Below are 16,973 nucleotides of genomic sequence, written 5' to 3'. Positions count from 1 at the left end.
ACAAGATATTCCACATTTATTAGGCAAACAACAATAAAGAATAACGAAGCGTTGACAACGTTCTCCTACGAAAGCGAACTTATTTATTGTCCGATTTGTTCACGTATGAGAGAGAAGTCTGCAGCGCTTTCGGTAGTTGTGAAAATGCGTCGACGGTAAGGCGTTCCTTTTGAAGTTAAGCATTTTATTTACGCTCCTCCATCAATGAAACCTTAATTGGAAGTTGCATTTCTTCTAACTGAAACAGCGCAAGAGTGTTATTAATGAGAACGCAAAAAGTATGTGACTTTCTCCAAGCAATAGTTAGCAACGTGCATTTGGTCGCTTAAAGGAAACAGAAAACCACGTTGTTAAGCTCAAATAGAGCTTGTAAGGCGATGCTACGTTTTACTTCCTATACTAAACCGACACTGTCAAGGCACGAAATATTGCTGCTGCTCTACTTCTATTGGAAGTCCTTCGGCTGTGGAGAATTCTTACATATATACACTGTTATGGTAGGTTTAAAAGTGAAAGGACTGAATCTGACGCGAACATCACGCTTAAACGTGCAGTGGGCTAGTAAACATTATTTGCAGCTATCAGAGCATTAACTATACTTTCGCTGCGCACGTCACGTCGCTGTTTAGAGAATGTGTAAATGCCCCCGCTTAGGGCGAAAGGTTTAATTTGTCTGTAATTCTAACTGTAACACTTAGTAGCAACTTACAGATTATCGCGTAAGCAGGAAGTCACATTTTTTGTCGCGCTTATTGCAGCGATTGTTAGTCTATAAATATAATGTAACAATAGGCCTAGCGGACAGTTCGGTTCCGCAGACAGTTGAACAACAAAATTCATTTTCAAGTACATTCGTACTGCAAAATTTTGTATCATCTACGTAAAAGACATATATTTGCGTCATTCTGAGATGTGGACGCTTGCATGTGCACCCAACAAATAATAATAATAATAATAATAATAATAATAATAATAATAATAATAATAATAATAATAATAATAATAATAATAATAATAATAATAATAATATACGGGACATTATACTTGCGGGAAAGCGGAATTCTCATTAAGCACGAGAACGTATATCGTCACGTCGATTTGATGGTAAAGAACCAAATAGTGGCACTAGTAAAGATGGAACTCTTTATTGGGTGAACTCACTAAAACAAAAAAGAGCATTTAATGTACAAGCAAGTAGTCTTACTATGACAGCGGTGAGCACGGTCGTCCATAACCTGATCGTCGGCGAAACGCGTTGGCTTTTATGCATGTGTCGCCGTACATTCCAGTGTTATCGCTGCTGGTCACGAAAATTCGAGAATGTACACGGATTTTCTTGAAGGTTGTCGACGAGGACCCCGCAGCAAAAGGGGAGGTCCCGACTCGAAGGGAGCTCGCCATTGTTGGCTTTTACTTCTGTGGAAACAGCGCAGAAGGTGGCGGCGTGAAGAAAGGACACCCCGCCTGCGCTTTGCGAGCGTAAACCCTAGCTGGCGGCTGACTTTTAACATGACGCGCCTGGTAGCCCATCGTTCCTCGCCATCATGCTTGCTGAGATCAGTAGCAAATTGAAGACGCCAGTTGAGGTCACCACGACGTCGATAAGTACGTGCATCGACCTCGCATTTAATCACGTATGACACATGGTGCCGGATGTGACGTCTGTCTCCACCTACTACTCGGACCAAAAGACTACGATAGTACCTATGTACCCGGCCGTAGGTACGCCGCCACAGGAACGACAAGATGATGACGACACCGGAGCCTGTAAAAACACACCACTAACGACGCTGCGGCGGCCGTACTACGTACTACTGTTGCCGATTCCTCTTTGGTTGTACCAAATCATACAAACAAATACAACTTGGCCTTCCATCTATCGGCCGCGCTAACACCGACGAATGATTGGTGGAGTCATTGCAGCACAAGACAAAAGTGCGGCGTCGAACCTGTGGAGGCTCCCGTGCGTCCGTGAAGAAAGAAAAACGCGCAAAACGTCTCAACGTACAATCTTGCAAGCAGGAAATTCTTCAGCTGTGTCTATTTACCTTGTCGACGCATGCGGCCATGGCATAACCAATAAAAGAATAGCAGCCATGACGTAATGATTACAGTATTACGCTTCGCCGTAAAACCCTTGTGTTCGATTTCCGCGAATTTTTATAACTTGCTTTTTTTTCTTATTTGTAATTTCTAATCAAATTTTCCCAAGCGTTACTTTGTATTCGTTACTTCATTTGCTTTGTTTTTACGTTGGGGGCGCTGCTACCGCGGACGGGCTAGGGCGCCTCGATGCCAGCGTTCCTTCACGAAGGAACGCCTGCATCGAGGCGCCCTAGGACGGGCGACTCAAACACACTCTGCCTGCGCTTTTCGCCCATATAGAGGATTCTAATGATTAGGCATTAATAAGGAGAAATTGGTGCGCGAAGCATACCAACCATTTGGGATTCTAGGTCTTTCTAAACTTATTTCTTTAGATTGTTAGTGAAAGGGCCCCGACTTGCGAAGGCGCATATTACGACGAAAGCATATTAGGCAAAGAAATCCAATTTGCTGTGCTTGTTTTCCTATGTGACTGAAAGAAAAATCTCACGTATGCATCTCCGTTTGCAGTCTTTCATTGTTTTATAGTTACTGCCATCTCGGTTGCATTTTCCGTGCTTTATGCAAGTACCTTTGACCGTACTATAATAAAAGAAATCCATGGTCAAGGACTCGGCGCAATACTCCGGATCAAAAGTGAGAGTAGTGATGCATGGTGAGCCTAGAGAGAAAAAGTGAGAACAGCACCTTCAGCAAAGACAAGAAATAATTCAGTAGTTGTAAGCAAATAAATAAAATACATGTTTTTGTTTCCTAAGTCACTACTTTAAACAATGTTTATGGATATCAATCTGTGTTCAGAATATAGGGAAATTTGCATTTGCTAAATGCTAAGCATAATTAAATTTTGTGGTTTTACCTGTAAACGCCACCATGTGATTGAGGGGACAGTAGTCAAAAGCATGCTTACAACGCTCAGGTGAAACACAAGTAATGTACACCGCACAATACATACATCACGTAGTCCGATAACAACAACATAATTTTATTGCCCTTTCGTTGAACGACACAGCCTCTAAAAACGTACGATGCCTTCGGCGCATGTTATGTACGGCGCGTCAGACGCCAAAAACAAACGTTCACGTGTGTTCCGAGTTGACACAACGAGTAAGAGGCAACAGAGCGCACATCCGAGAGATTCGCATGCAAATACCATGCATTAGTGATCAGCAATGAAGCGAACGTGTACGTACACATGAAAAGTGACACCCGGTACTGTCCGCAGTGCACGCGATTTGCTTCTGGGTATACGCAACAGCTGGGCATTGCGTAGCTTTCCTAAAGAGCACACACAAGGAGCAGCATGCGTGAATCAACTGCGCCGCGGCGCCGCTGGCACCGCGAAAAAAAAAAGGCTCGAATCGCGCATGCGCTTGCAAACAACACGGCGGAAATCGCGAAACGTTTCGAGGCTCCTTCGCTAGGAGGCGATGCGGGTTGCGATGTGGAGGCTTCACGAATGTGACGTCAGGGCCTCTCCTTATTTTTCCTTCCTCCATGATGTATGGACAGTTTAAGGCGTCTTGTTACAGGCGCGTATGTGATGCAAGAATGTTCGTTTATGAAGACTGCCTCGAGCGTTCAGCTGTTTCTTTATTACGAAAGCGAAAGCCTTAGATGCCCCACACAACGCGAAAATTGACTGTCGGTGTCCCGCGGCGTCGGCGCCAACCAGACTGATGCAAGAAATGCTCATCACGTGATGACGTAAGCACATGGCGTCATCATGACGTCACACATTACCGAATTTTGTGACGTCACCGGGACGCCGCACAATGGAGTCATCACATCACACCTTCGCTTGGTCAAAGGTGGGCCGATCGCGGAGGCAGTGCGAAACCATGTTAGGGGCAGAAAGCTTTCAGAGGGGGCGGGGGAGCATCAATACATCGACTGACAAAAAAAGAAGAGGGCTTTCGCCATCGAGTCGTCTTAGACGAATGCATAAGGGGCCCTGTGAGTCTTGCATGTGCTGTCACCCCTTTAGTCAGTCGGTCAGACCGACCGACCGACCGACCGACCGACCGACCGACCGACTGACTGACTGATCGGTCGGTCGGTCGGTCAGGACGCTTGCCTTCGGATCAAGGATACGCGTGTTCGACTCCCGCCTCATGAAGAATTGTTTTTCGCTAAGAATTTTTCTCTTCCTTCATACCTATTTCTTTCTACCTATCTCTCTCTCTTTGTACTCACCCACCAGGGTTATTACAGGCCAAGCCGGAGAAATCGGCGCGTGTGTTCTGGGGGCGAAGCATAATAGAACGAAGGTGAATAAGGTGATGTAGAGAGCGCGCGCCGGTTCATGATGATAGTCACTTCTGTTTCCGACAGACAAATTACGGCAAGCTTAAACAGTTTCCCTGTTAAAAAGGCTCACGTTGGGCTTGGAAAACAAATTTAGCATCAGCGGATGTAGAGGTTGTTTTTTTTACTATTTTGCGTTAAACTTAGGCTATGATGCGCAATGAGTCATACATACCTCTACACGTAACTTCGCATTCATGCATAGTTTGAAATCTGTTTTCATTTCCGCCACATCCTTCGTAAAGAAACAGCTCACAGCTTTGCTTGCCTCCGTCAAAATAATACATTAGCTGCTTTTCGCCTTGGCAACCTTGACCCCCGTTTTCTTTTTTAAGATGGCAGACGTGAGCTGAAGGGAGGAAAACATATATTGTAATAAAAAATGGAAATTATATATATGTGTGAGAAACATATATATATATATGTGTGTGTGTGTGTGTGTGTGTGTGTGTGTGTGTGTGTGTGTGTGTGTGTGTGTGTGTGTGTGTGTGTGTGTGTGTGTGTGTGTGTGTGTGTGTGTGTGTGTGTGTGTGTGTGTGAGAGAGAGAGAAACATATATGTGTGTTATCTGGGTGCACAAGCAAACACGAAGAAATCTCACTCGATGACTCCGAAGATTTTATTTCCTATTGCTGGCACTTGATCTGGTGCGTAGGGGCACCACATCCCAACTTGAGCAGACAACAAGCCCGGGATTGGCGCTGCCTCCAAACGAACACATACCCCCACATATCAAAACTACACGCAATTTTTCCACAGGAATACATAACAGGGGTATGCCCCTGGTGTAGTGACCACACAGCCACACTTACACACATGACTTACCAAAGTACCGAGCGGCCAGCCAATGCAGTATCTAGGTTAGTGCGCTCACTATAAACACTCACAAAGTGGTCTTGGGAGACACGGCTTTCCGAGCTGGCACTGGGGAGCCAACTGGTGACCCTAGACCAGGCCCGACGAGCCGCCGTGGCCAGTGGGGCTCTACAAAAGGGCTCCACGCAGGATTAGCCACCTACTCTAATTCTGCAATAAAGTTTATTCTCTCTGTATCCTGTTGCTGGGTTCAATGGGTGGAGGGTCAGCCCCTTTTACGAGCAAGATTAAATGCCCCATTTGTCAAACTGTCGTGAAGCGTATCAAAGCCATCCTGGGTAGATGTTCTATGGACAATGCCCAAGGGATAGCACCGATTCGCTTGCGCGTCACCCGCGTTCACGAAGTGAAACGCCACTAACATTTTAAATGCGAAGCATTTCTTAGTGAACTTCTGCCACTTTGAGCGTATCTATCTATCTATCTATCTATCTATCTATCTATCTATCTATCTATCTATCTATCTATCTATCTATCTATCTATCTATCTATCTATCTATCTATCTATCTATCTATCTATCTATCTATCTATCTATCTATCTATCTATCTATCTATCTATCTATCTATCTATCTATCTATCTATCTATCTATTTATCTATCTATTTTAACGTGCACTGACATCGCACAGTACACGGGCCTCTGCCATGTCACCTCCACCGAAATGCGACCGCCACGGCCGGGATCGAATCCGCAACCTTCGGGCCAGTAGCCGAGCACCATAACTACGGCTCCACCGCGGCGCGCTTGTTGAATTCATACACACTGAAATTGGTGTGACGTGACAAGAGTGTACGACGAACAAACTGGCAGGTCCTAATGTGAAGCTCATGACATGCATGTCATGCACGGAATATTTACATGGCACAGATTCGGTGCGCTCGCGGCCGTTTCATTAAATGGATATATGCTAAAATTGGTATGGCGTGACATTTTCTTGTTGTGCTGCCGTGTCCTTAAACTCCGTTAAAAAATGTCACAGTTTCACCGAAAGGGCGAGGCAATGAATGCGATAGCAACAAATCGTAGTGTTATACCAAGTGAGGCTGGCAGCTAACTGTTTTGTATCCGATCTTGCGTAACTACAAAACACTGGAGTAAGAGAATACGGCAGCTCCAGGGAGAGATGCTGTACGCATAGTCACATCACGTTGAGAGCGCAGCACGTAGAAGGGTATACGAGCCGTTCGCTGGGATGGCTGTCGAGATAGCGCGCGCGCCAGCGATCGCGACCGCGCCCTTAGATTCAAAGTACAAAGCGGCTGCTCGCGCGACACCCCCCCTCCCTTCCTTGCGTCTTTTCGTGGTCGTTAAAGACGGGCGGGGCGTTTCCTGTCTGCTTCGACAGTGGGCCTTCAGAACAGGGCGATGTTATCGTATGCACCCTCCGAGCGACGGAAATGGGCCGGCTCGTTTGGTCTCTGCTTCGGCCGCGTTCGTAGCCCCCGCTCACGCGCTTTTTACCCGCGGTAGATCATACGATGCGAGGGGGGATCTTATAAATTTGGACTTCATACGGGAGGGACATGACGGCAACGGCGATGGCGACGGCAAAAACCCGTCGAGATTGTCCATATAATTGCTATCGCAATAAGAAGAAAAGAAAAGCTCCAGGCTTGCGCGCTACACGCAGTACCGTCACAGCGTAAGCAAGAAGAGCGGTGCTTTTAGAGCCCGAAGTAAACTCTCTCAGGGTGACTGTTGTAAGTACAGTTGAACGATGAAACCACTACGTGTCGGAAAGGCTATATACGCACCTACGTAGCGGCACACTTTGTTGATGTTGTGCTGGTGACGACGAGTAATTATGACTGAGCTCTTTGTTAAGGGTGGGAAGCTTGAGACCACCCAGTCGTTACGCAGTTCACATTAGGTGACGCCTGGTGTTATTTTCTTACCCTGTCACGCAAACATCTGTTAACGTGATTCCCCGCCCGACTTGGCATCTGTATTGGCGGCGAGATCGAGCAGAGTCGGCACCTAGCGGCGAGCGGACGAAACCCCGCGGTGTGGATGGCTCCTTGCGTCGTCTGCTACCCACACCGTGTTCGCATGTGTGCGTACGTCATGCGCGTCCTCGGATTACAGCTTATTCCGTTGTACTAGCACAGCATCAAATGCTTGTACGTATGCCTACACGATATACATAAGCATTTCGCTTTACTAGACTTGTATGCACTCTAATAAGTGAGTACACGCCCGTGTCGGTATGGCGCTAGGTCTAACCATCGTACCGTCCATTTGCCAAAATCATTTCAATGTGGGTACCGCTTTCTCGTTCAGGCACGTCACATAGTTCATTCGGCGTCGTCCTAAACGAAAAAAGGTACTAAATGCTGAGGTGTGAATGCGGAATTTTAGTGACACCATCTCGTGATGTGTTGGCGATTTGGAAATCCTTGTGATACCCCAAAGCATGAACTAGCCTCTGCAGAGGATGGTAAGCGGTAAAAAAGACCTGAAGCCACGCATTTCTACAGCAATACGCGTATTGATGCAAACAGAAAAGCAGAGTGCACAAAGTTCTACTTCATCTAATTACGCAGAAATACAGGTTCTCTTTCTTTGTAGCCGTTAGAGCAAGAAGTAAATACTTCAGTGGCTCTGTCGCGCAACACATTTTATATTGTGGTATAGGCAAAACACAATTTAAACACGTGCAAATAAACCAAGAAAAAACATCAAGCAGAGGCCAAACACGAATGTGACTGAAGGCCAGTACCCCATTGACTGGCAGGTTGCACTTCTCTCACAATTAATAGGTACGTTAGGACGGTTGCGTGCATTGATGTGGCAATGGAGGGCACATACATCACCATTAGGCTGCAGTCAACAGCGCTTTACTCGCCAACAGTTGACTCAAACCGCATACGGAGAAGCGCCGCTGCGTACATTTGTATACCCGCCGCCGACCGCCTATCCACACAAACGCGGCGACGGTGCTGCCACCTATAGCCCGATCTCGCGGCGAATAGGGTATCTTCACGAAGAAGTCTTAAGCACTGGCGTAATTATAATATTTGGGGTTATAAGTCCCAAGACCACGATATGATTATGACGGACGCCGTAGTGCTGCGGGCCTTCAGAAACGGCTGCTGGCCTTCAGAAAAGCGTGGTCGCCATAATCGCACCACAATCGCGTTGTTGGCGAGAAACACTGCAGCTGCTGCGGTAAACTAAGCATGTTTCGTTTTCGATGCATTGTGTGCGGTGTTGTGTCATCTTTCGCGGACATGTAGACTGACCGATCAGTGAGGTAGTCCGAAATTCAGAGGTACATACGACCACCAACTCCAACAGACTTCAGGGCGTATTGGATAGATTCTCGAGTCACGTTATCGAGCGCTCCCTTGATGTCGAGGAATACGCCAATAGTGATGCTGCCTCTAGCTTTGTTGACTTTTACATAGTTGATAAGACTAATCACATTGTCAATGCTGCTGCGGCCCTTTCTATAGGGTCATCTTCACCGACTCAAGATCGGCGCTGCAGTCTCTGAAGTCCGTAAGCACGCAGGAATGACTCGTAATGGACATCAAATGCTTATACAACAAAACCTGCGAACTGAATCACCGTATTGTTCTACCGTGCATGGGTACGTGCCCACTGCGGAATGCAAGGCAACGTCCAGGCTGATGACCTTGCCAAAGCTGGACACGACGCCTCGAGAGAAGTGGTCGAGATACCTTTCATGAGAAAAGACGCGGCGACACTCGTATCGGCACACGCTTGGCGCTTCCAGCGATCCCTCTGGACAGATGCTAGTCTCCAGTATGAGCCTGTACAAAATTGATCCATCGTGCGACTTCGATATGCCGCGAAGCCTTAACAGAGGAGACATGCTTGCACCGCCTCAGATTAAACGTCGCCTACACTAATTACTAGAGGCCGGATTTTTAGGCATTAAAAATGCTCGCTTTAGGCGCCATAAATAGGCAGGCAAAACAACGTTTTAGGCCTCCAATTTTGTAAACATATATATAGGCACAATAAATTTTCACATAAATGCAAATAACTTCAAACGAAGACGTGCGCGACCTTTAGCTACGACAGAAAAAGAAAAAAAATGCCAGTCCTGCGCTGAAACTGCAGCACAGTCACAGCGAAAGCTGGAAGAGCGGCGTTTCTAGAGCCCGTTGTAAGCTCTTGTTGTTGCTGTTGTCCTTTGTGCATGGTTCATACTCTCTTGGGGCTACTAATACAAGTACACTAGCAAGGTACCCACTACGCCATAAATCACAATTTTTGTGAAGTTGGGAAGCACCTACTAAGCCAATATTCGCCATTCTGCGGAGAAGCCAGGCACCAGCTACACGTCTGTAAGGCATATGTGCACTTTGTTGAAGCGACGACTGATGACGATGAAGAATTATGACCCAGCCCTTTGTAATGGGTTGGAAGCTTTAAACGGCCCACCAGTTATGTAATTTGCATTGGGTGACGCCCGGTCGCTATTTCCCTCTCTCGCCATGCTGTATAACATAAGTTGACGTGGGAGAGGGGGGGGGGCGAAGAACTTTACTGAGACCCCGAGGAAATAGATCATGCGCTTATGGGCTTCCTTGGCAACCAATACAAGTGCACTTGCGAGGAACCCACTACGCTATAAATCATTGTAATTTTTGAGAAGTAGGGAAGCAGGCACTATGCTATTTTTCGTCATTAATTAGCAAGGTCTTAAGAAGATGAAGAGGACGAAGAGAGAGAGAGAACGCCGGTCGAGAAACGTGCTAGAAGGTGGAGGCCGATCATGATGGTAGTTTTTTTTTTTTGTTCGCTCTGCACGGCCTCACCTCGAGCTTAAACAGCATCGCTTTTAAAATTACAGTTGTCAAGTCACTTTGGTGCTTACGTGAAGTTGCAGAACGTTTGCTTTTCGGAAGTGGAATTCACGGAAACCAATTAATTTGTTGTAATCATACGCATCTAATGAAGTACCAAGCACTTAATTATTCATCCCCGCTTCCGCTACTGCGGGGCCGCTTCTAGGGCTTCTAGGGCCGTGAAGCCGCAGTGCTCTGGGTAGAATGAGTAGCGCGTGTGCACACATGCCCGTGCCGCCGCCACTGCAAAGTCCGGTGACAAACCGCCTTCGCCAGCAGCGTCTATCCTCAGCAACGAAATGCAAGGTCGATTCAAATAGGTCGCGAAGCTTCGGGCGAAAAGCGGTTCAGAACCTATGGCCAGCGACATCAGCAAGGGAAGTTATCGCTGCTGCGATTGAAGTGCGACTAGGTGTGGAAGGAACAAATACTAATAGCGAAAAGCCAAGTTTTATTCAAGAGCGAAGCAATCTTTATGTTTTACAAATCACATATTTATTTCCCCAACAATATTACGTAGGTGCAATGTGCCAAGAATATATGCCAGTGTTTAGTTATTACGAAAAAAAATTTGCAGTGGCTTAGCTCGGCTATATGCCAGGATATACGTAGCGTTAGCAAAGGTTCAGCTGATTATTCTTAGCTTTCCAGATTGTCTAGGATTATTAGCCTTCTTCTGTTCATTCTTCGTACGCTGAACCGCTAACTGCCAGGCAACTGCTTCGGGATCCGATAAGATAAGCTTCTCGGCTCTTCTGCACCGTCGAGCAGCATTTGCGCTCTCCTTCTCCATGGCGTTACCCACCTGCAAACGCCAGTCAGAGGCGCTATCAAGCCGCCCCAGCGCAGCGTCAGGCGGCGACTGCACAGCGAAGGCGAAAAGCTGCGAGCGAACCGGCGCCACTGGGGTGTATGGCTACGACGTCACTCCTCTCGAATGCGGCACAGACCAGCAGCGGCGAGCATGCAGCGTGCGGCGGTGTCGGAGAGCGCGTGAGATGCCAGCTCCGGTGACCCAGCTGTGTGACATCACTGATCCTCGCGCATGCGCAGCACGGCTCATGACGCTCCACGCAAAATCGGCTCCCGCTAGGCAAGTGTAGCTAACGCTACAAAACGTTTTTCTTAGCGCCCTCCGAAGAGCGGGGCAAGCCATAACTACTCAGTGCAGCGCTCGTGAAAGGCGCGCTCGTAAAGTTCATCTGTAACGGCACGCCCCGTCACGTGTTTTGGTCTTCCACTCTTGCATACGTTCTTTGAATCATTGTGGGGAGAATTTAAATTTTGCTGTGCGCAGGCTTGTGAGTTGTGTTTCATCGTTGGTGAACGTGTTGGGTACAGTGTCCATTTTGTCGTGACTAGGCGTCATTTCTTCTTGTTAGAACTGAAGCACACAAGCAATGTGCACTTTAAGGAACCAGCGTACGTGCGAGGCAGATAAGCAACGCTACATATATGAGAGGTACGCTGCAGCTCGCTTTAATCTATCTGCGAAGATGCCACGAACGCCGAATAAAAGTTCCAGGAGTAAGTTTCGTAGTAAAACCATGGCGAATTTAACGGCAGTAGACCCAAACACCAATGTCTGGTCATGAGTCGATATTAGTTTAGCTGTAGTTGACTTGAAGCGTGCTCGTCAAGGACTCGCCGGCTCGCCTTAGCGCGAGTCCTTAACGAGCAGGGGCCTACGCCAAGCGTCCAGCCCAAACTTGAGCTTGGGTACCCCATTCGGGCGTCATCGTGCATTCCAGCGTTATCACTGACGCTCGCGTAAGTTCCAGAATGTACTAAACTATGCGCCGAGCATGATGTCTGAGCAGAAGTCTCCGAAACCACTTGAGAACGTACTCGCAAATTTAGGCGCGACATGCGCCGAGAGGCAATCCGCGTGAGAGTTTTACAGACGATGAAATCCAGTAGCCTTGAAAAGTTAAAACGAGTACGTGTGTCAATACTCACGTGATACGCAGTGCCAAACACACATTTCTGGCCATGGAAAGCATGTCCTGTAATTGCGGCCATCATTTCTCTTCGCTTCCTTTACACATACTTTAGCAGTCTCGTTATAACAATACCTTGAAGTGCCATCGCCGGCGTTGGGATTTCGAAACCCTATATAGGGCTTACATCCGCCAAAGCCAGTCGTACCCACTGAAAACAAAGCTGTAAAATTGGCTGATTATAGATAAATACACCTGTGATCATTCCAAGCGTTCTAAGTGACGGCAGGTATAATTACTTTAGTAATAACGAACAGAAGACGGAGACCGAGAAAGAAAAATCAATTCAAAGAATTGGCACAAACGTGATTGCGAGGAGGAGAAAACATTGAAAACCAAGAAGAAATTTAAGGCGATCGCTGAACTCAACGAGGCACAAGCCATCCTCCGCATGAGACACGTGGAACTCGATGGAAGGGCATTGACAAATTGGAGAAAAGACCGAGTTCCGGAAGGAATTTCCCACAATTTCGAAACTCCCAGAAGTTATCTTCAACCAGTCCACAAACTACGAGTTACTGAAGATAAGATTAACCTGGTCTAGCTTTGTTTAGTGGAATGTGTATTTGGTCTTATAAGACGATAAGTAACGTAACATTATGCACTGTTGTTTGAAACATCAAAATAACGAACTTTTTCATTTGTCTGCCCTTTACTCATACTCTGGTGCGGCCAGAAGCAAACGTATGAAAACTTTTATCTTTCTCCTATTAAGAATGTTAGCGACCTGCGTTTACTCAATTTACTAGGCCTAAAGCTCATAATGACCTGCCGGTAGCAACGAAGGCCAATGATTCTTCTTCCATGCTTAAGAAATACTTTCTTGTGCTAAGTAGAGCTCTCTGATTTTATTGCTCACGATTCCTATACTCTTATAGCCCTTTTTCGTATTACATTCTTTAACTTGTGTTGCGCGCTGGCTCATAAGTTCCCTGATGGTGTTTTGAAGTGCTTATAGAAATGAATGAATGAATGAATGAATGAATGAATGAATGAATGAATGAATGAATGAATGAACTTTATTAAAAGTCCGAAAGAAATTTAATACTTTATTATTCTAAATGCTTCGGCTCAGTTTGTGAAACACTTACGAATTATCTAAAATGCAGTATGTCATTTTTTGTTGCATTTCTCTGTATGTTCCACCAGATTGTGTAGAAGTGAGTGTAATGTGTAGATGAATATTATTTATTTACTTTTTCCATGATATTATGTTCTGACCATATCTTATAAGTTATAACGCTAGTGCCAGTAATTTTTAATTGTTACCCTCTCATTGGGCCTGTGATTAGCCTTTGGCTAAGGATTTCACCATTTTATGAAGCTTTGTGCGTTTTACGGATGCAAATAGTAATTTAAAATAAATTGAAATTGAATGGTTAGAAATAGCAATCTCTTGAACGAACGACATTTTCAGCATGCATGTACGTACCTCAAAACATGCGCCTTGTTTGTTTACAGTGCATGTCTGGCGTTTTTTTTCTCTCATTTATTTCTTGGGTTGGCAATACATGATTGTCGCGATGCAGGTAACTATGTATTGTGGCGTGTTCCTTCATAAAAGCTTAACCCTTTGCGATTGCTGGCGGTACATTTTCGCAAAATTAGCTTCTGCAGCAACAGCGAAAGATAACCTTCTCATTGTTCTATTGAGTGAGCCTTGCAGGAAGGAAGCAAACGCTACTCTCCAATTTCGGACAGTGCCTGGAGTGTTTGCTATGTGTATGCCTACGACAAAACAACAAATGCGTTTGCATTTACTGTTTTCTTCCTGGAACATTCCTGTTTTCTTCAGGAAATGCTTAGGAGTTTAGGTTTTTTTTGATGAGTTTCGTTCAGCAAAACTCTACAGCTTCGGCTGTATGACCTGCTTAGAGACAGCATAAAAAGGCGGTATATTTGAACAACACTTCGTCACATATTTCATAAGACGAGGTGATTCCGTTAAAAGCGCCGCGGCTATAGACCTTTGCATCGGGTGAGGAGGACCGGACTGGCAACCAACGCATTCCCCCTTTCTGGCATGTGCGCGAAGGCGCGGAGTGTGCATGCTGGTGCTTGGATAAGTGGCGTTGTCGAAACTTTTGTCGTGTTTTAGATCGAGTTGCCAATTTTCTTCTCTTTTATTGCGATGTCAGCTAGCGAAAGGTCAACGGGAAACCACCGCGCCGTTTTAGGCTGTTCTGACAACTACGGAAGAAAGGAAACTACTGTTTGAATAAGTATGCGACGTGCATCACCAAACGCGGAGTGTTTGGGATTGCGGACTCTTCAAGTTCCATCATTTGTGTTACGTTACAGGTTTTAAATCGTCAAGTACCGTAATATATACAGAATGTCCAGTGTTCCGCGCAGACAAATGAGAATCGGATATGGTCTATAAAAAAAGGTCTATAGGACGTTTTTTTCGTGGGCGCCGCCACATTGCCCAGCGGGCGGCGCCGTCTCTGGTCTGGGAACCCGCTGGCATGTGCGAAGCTCCGTGTTTGTATGGCGGTTTTTTTTTTTTTCGTTCTGGTGAGCTGAATTTCGCATCAAGTGGTGTAGTCTAGGTAGGAAATGAGTCTGTGAGACGTCCTAAAGAAGTTTGATCCGTTGAGAGTCAATGATGTTAATAACGTCGGCGCGAAAGTGTCGCAAGTGGTTGACGTCATATATTTTCGGCACTGTTTGTTGGAAAAAGTGCGCAAATCTCTCGACTCGTCCTAGCAGGACAAGCATAGGAACTTTTTTTCGTGGGCGCCGCCACATTGCTGTATGTGTGTCAGCTGCTGCATAGCTGTATTGCTGCTGTATGTAAACGTAAGAAACCCAAATGTCCGCATATCAGATCTGTATTAATAAATGTGCAGATGAAAATTGATGCTGCGGGAGTTCACCAAGGTTCATGACATTGCGGGTTAACACAACCAATATTACGGTACAACATTCATTCAGAGCATTTCATGCTTGTAGAAAGGTTGTACAATTTGAATGCTTAAGATTATACTGTGAGAGAACGAGCTAAAATTTCCTCCAGAGGGCCCATAAAAACTCTGAGTGACATCTTGAAAACGAAAAGTTCAGCATTCTTGTTTTTATTGCGATAGCAATTATATGGACAGTCTCGGCTGGTTTTTGTCCGTCACCGTCGCCGCCGCCGTCATTCACCGTATATGTATAAGTATGTGTATGTATATAAAAGCCCCAAAGAAAAATAATTCATAAAAATGCTTCCGAGGCGCGGAATCGAACCAGGGACCTCGCGCTCCGCAGCCCGTGGCGCTAGCCACTACGCCACGAAACGTCGATCCTCTGGGAAGTTAACGGCAGCGTTATATACACGCCCTTTACCGCTGGCCGGACTCAGAGACGTCAGGCGCTTATAAGCGTTTCTTCATTGCAAGCGAGATGGCGCGAAGAGCGCAACGAAGCTTACTTCGCTCGCTCCAGCGGCCGCGTTTGCGAAAGGAGCGCACTGTTCAAACAGAAATAAGTAACAACTGCGACATTTACTTCGCGCTCGTCCTTTGTGTGCCTGTTCGTTCATTTCGTGCGTCCTGCTTTATGTTTCAGCAGTGCGCTTCAAGTATCGAGCTGTGCGCATGATAGTTCGCGCTCGTCCTGTGCGCGTTCTTTTCGTGCGTCCTTTGGGCTCGAGCGACGCACTGGCAATTTCGAGCTGCTTTCCGTTTTTCGCGTTACATTCCAATTTGTTGCTATCGCATTCATTGCTTCGCCGTTGCGGCGAAACTGTGACTTTTTAATAACATGATGGATCTGAGAAGTGTAATAAATGAAGTTCTTACCTGTTTTCTTCTAATAACGTGTACCGAACAACCCCATAACAACTTCCTTAAGACGTGTGTGCGTTTCAGGGCAAAGAAACACGTGACGAATACAGGTCTGCTTATATTATCGCCTGTGGTTTTTTTTTTGCAGACACACTGTTGAAATATTAAAGGCTCGATCTTCTTGGAATCGTTTCTCCAATTTTAGTTTGCATCCTCTTATCTATCGTACGAGTGCGAAGAAAATACATCACGAAAGTACTCACCCGAAGATGCACTCAACAGCACAATGAAAAGATGGCCAACGGACAATGTGGACTTGCAAAAATGCATGAAATACTTGCAATTGATTTCTGCTTGTAATCTCTTTCTAATGAACATAGTCGTCACTTATTGGAGGCGCTAAACAGTCGGAACTTTGAAGTAGGGCCTGCTTCAGGAGCTCCTCTACGGATTCTCAGTCACACACATGACTTCTTTTCATTTAGAATGTTTCGGACAGAGTTCAGCGCAGTTCTAACTCAGAAATAGTTTTCTAAATACCGACCCTAACACTGAGCGAAAAAGTGCTTTTGAAATCATGGATTACTTGCTAAAGAAAGCTTCGTATTGAAGCGTATGCAAAATAACACAGAATGTAGGATTTCGATACGCAGATACGCTTGTGCGTGTTGTTTATAACATGCCTTATTGCCATTTACTGTGGCAGTCGGCTGACGGAGCTTGATTTTTAGCACGCCGAAATAAGCTACTCTGCACATTACAATGACCACAAAGCGACGAGAAATCGTCGAACGGTGATTGTCGCTGGAGCCAAACTGCTGACAGCGAACTAGTATTTGTGACCTTTTTTAGTTATATGTTTGCAGATGGCATATGTACGAGGCAAAAGTGAAACGTGCCATTCTCCGTGGCCTTTGGGGACTTCCTCATCTGCAAATTCATTCCTACTGGTAAATGTCGCTCGCAGTGTCGACCGACAGCACCGTCAAGCCGCTATTGTGACGTCAAAAAATCAGAGAGTCCGTTGTGCATCAACCTAAGACGACTAGAAGGCAAAAGCTATCTTGTGAATGCATTGAGATGGGATAGT

The 16,973-nt window shown here is 45.9% G+C and overlaps 1 long non-coding RNA gene across 1 annotated transcript; it reads right to left on the bottom strand.

Moving 5' to 3' along the window:
• Nucleotides 1–71: 71 nt before the first annotated feature.
• Nucleotides 72–16,483, bottom strand: LOC119401448 (uncharacterized). The gene is made up of 5 exons (XR_005185441.2): nt 16,147–16,483; nt 12,070–12,273; nt 4,589–4,762; nt 2,597–2,767; nt 72–238 (listed from the first exon to the last, which is right to left on the bottom strand). It is a non-coding gene; the product is annotated as an uncharacterized LOC119401448 (long non-coding RNA).
• Between the last annotated feature and the right edge of the window lie 490 nt (nt 16,484–16,973).

The sequence above is a fragment of the Rhipicephalus sanguineus genome, chromosome 8 (assembly GCF_013339695.2).
Source record: "Rhipicephalus sanguineus isolate Rsan-2018 chromosome 8, BIME_Rsan_1.4, whole genome shotgun sequence".
NCBI classification, from domain to species: Eukaryota; Metazoa; Arthropoda; class Arachnida; order Ixodida; family Ixodidae; genus Rhipicephalus; species Rhipicephalus sanguineus.
This window is presented reverse-complemented; position numbering and strand designations above follow the sequence as displayed.